The following is a 3,094-nucleotide window of genomic DNA, read 5'->3' as shown; positions in this document are numbered from 1 at the left end:
ACATAATCTTGCATTTTAAGGCATTTACAGTACAATTTTGTAAATTTATTTTTATAAAATGCTTTTGTTAACTGCAACCCAAACCCTAACTCCAAGACTAACCATAACCATAACTGCAACCCCAACTCAACCATAAATTATTTTTAAAAATATCTTTTTTTCCTGCATGATTCTCATAAAATTAGTGCACGTGGAGAACATTTTTAGAAATTTTTCTATTTATAACTGTTTGTCAAAATGTCAGTTTTTCATGTCATTTTTGACAAAAACTAACAAATATTGACAAAAATCTTTGAAAAATTATTTTTCAAAAGTGTATCTTTGCTTGCATGTTTTTTATAAAATTAGAGCACGTAGAAAACATTTTTCAAAATTATTCTGTTTTAACTTTTTTGTCAAAATATTAGGTTTTGTTGTCGTTTTTGGTCAAAAACTAAGAAACTTTGACAAAAAAGTTTTGTAAAATTATTTATCAAAATTGTATCTTTGCCTGCATGTTTTTCATAAAATTAGTGCCCATAGAAAACATTTTTAGAAATTTTTCTGTTTAAAAGTTTTTGTCAAAATGTTAGGTTTTCATGTCATTTTTGGTCAAAAACTAAGAAACTTTGACAAAAACGTTTTGTAAAATTATTTTTCAAAATTGTATCTTTGCTTGCATGTTTTTCATAAAAAAAGTGCCCATAGAAAACATTTTTTTAAATTTTTCTGTTTAAAACTATTTGTCAAAATGTCAGGTTTTTATGTCATTTTTGGTAAAAACTAAAAAATGTTGACAAAAACGTTTTGTAAAATTATTTTTCAAAATTGTATCTTTGCCTGCATGTTTTTTATAAAATGAGTGCCCGTAGAGAACAATTTTACAAATTATTCTGTTTTAAATTTTTTGTCAAAATATCAGGTTTTGTAGTCGTTTTTGGTCAAAAACTAAGAAACTTTGACAAAAAAGTTTGTACATTTTTTCAAAATTGTATCTTTGCCTGCATGATTTTTATAAAATGAGTGCCCGTAGAGAACAATTTTACAAATTATTCTGTTTTAAATTTTTTGTCAAAATATCAGTTTTTGTAGTCGTTTTTGGTCAAAAACTAAGAAGCTTTGACAAAAACGTTTTGTAAAATTATTTTTCAAAATTGTATCTTTGCTTGCATGTTTTTCATTAAAAAAAAGTGCCTGTAGAGAACATTTTTTTAAATTTTTCGGTTTAAAGGTTTTTGTCAAATTGTCATGTTTTTATGTCATTTTTGGTCAAAAACTAAAAACTTTGACAGAGAAGTTTTGTAAAATTATTTTTCAAAATTGTATCCTCGCTTGCATGTTTTTTTATAAAATGAGTGCACGTAGAGAACATTTTTACAAATTTTTCTGTTTTAAATTTTTTGTCAAAATGTCAGTTTTTGTAGTCATTTTTGGTCAAAAACTAAGAAACTTTGACAAAAAAGCTTCGTAAATCTTTCAAAATTGTATCTTTGCCTGTATGTTTTTCATAAAATGAGTGCACGTAGAGAACATTTTTACAAATTTTTCTGTTTTAAATTTTTTGTCAAAATGTCAGTTTTTGTAGTCATTTTTGGTCAAAAACTAAGAAACTTTGACAAAAAAGTTTTGTAAAATTATTTATCAAAATTGTATCTTTGCCTGCATGTTTCTCATAAAATTAGTGATATTAATATTTTTTGAAAAATATTTAGAATAAAAAAAATTTTGAATTTTTTTTAGAAACATTTTTTTTTGAAAATGTTATCTTTACTGTATGTTTCTTATCAAAATACAGCATTTAGAATATTTTTTAAATGTTTAAAAAAATTGTTTTCAAAATGTTATGTTTTCTGTATGTTTTTCAAATATAATATATAATATATCCAAATATAGTTTTAAAAAATCTTTGAAAAATTTTTAGTAACATTTTTTTCAGAATTTTATGTTTTCTGCATGTTTCTCATCAAAATATAGCATTTGGAAAAAAATATTTTCTAATTTTTAGAATTTTTTTTTGAAAAATATTTTTTGAAAAATATTTAGAATACATTTTTTGAACTTTTTTTAGAAACTTTTGTTTGAAAAAGTTATATTTACTGTATGTCTAAAAATACAGCGTTTTGAAAAAAAACAAAAATTGTTCTTAAATGTTTAAAAAAAATTGGTTTTAAAATTTTATGTATTCTGTATGCTTCTCATGCAAATATAGCGTTTTGAAAAAATACTTTGTGAAAAAAATTGTTTTGTTGTTTTGAAAAGAATTTTGGTCAAAAGTCTTTTTTGAAAATGTTTTAAAAAATGTTTTCAAACAATGCATGTTTCTCATCAAAATATAGCATTTGTAAAATATTTGTAAAAAAATATTTATGAAAGAATTTTAGGAAAAAAGATTTTTTGAAATATAATTAGAAAAAAAAATTTTTAAACAGCTTTAGAAACGTTTTGGAAAATGTTATCTTTTCTGTATGTTTCTTATAAAAACAGCATTTTGAAAAATGTGAAAAAAATTTTATGTTCTCTGCATGTTTCTCATAAAAATTTGTTTGACAAGAATTGTCAGGTTTTTTTGGAATAACAAGTCTTAATCAAATGAGAAAAAAATAGCATGTTTATCTTTATATAATTTTAAGTTTATATGAAAAAAGTAATTAAATTATGATGAAATGTTTTATTTAAAAGAGATCATAACTCTATGAGAACAACCTTATGTAATCACAAAACTACATTTATGAAGAAAAAAATCATAATATTTCTCATATTATGTTATAAAAATATGAAATAAAGTTTATAAAATAAAAGTTACATTGTTATTAGAAAAAAGTACTTTTTTGAGAAGAGTTGTACATTTTTTGCCATAAGAAGTCTAAAAGTCTATAATGAGATTATTAGCTAAAGTTAAAGTTTTAAAGTTACAACTTCTATTAACATTACTACATTTTTCACATAAATTTGAAAATTGTATTATCAGGTCTATGACTTTTTTCTCATAATTTTCGTAGTTCTAATAACTTTATGATTTTGTTTAATGAAAATATTCTCAATCGTATGACTTCTTATTGCAAAAAACATACAACTCTTTTCTCATAAACATATGCCTTTTTTCACATAAACCTAT

Source organism: Cynoglossus semilaevis, chromosome 14 (genome assembly GCF_000523025.1).
Source record: "Cynoglossus semilaevis isolate Cse_v1.0 chromosome 14, Cse_v1.0, whole genome shotgun sequence".
Taxonomy (NCBI): Eukaryota; Metazoa; Chordata; class Actinopteri; order Pleuronectiformes; family Cynoglossidae; genus Cynoglossus; species Cynoglossus semilaevis.
The sequence above is the reverse complement of the archived record's forward strand: the minus strand, read 5'-3'. Positions refer to the sequence as shown.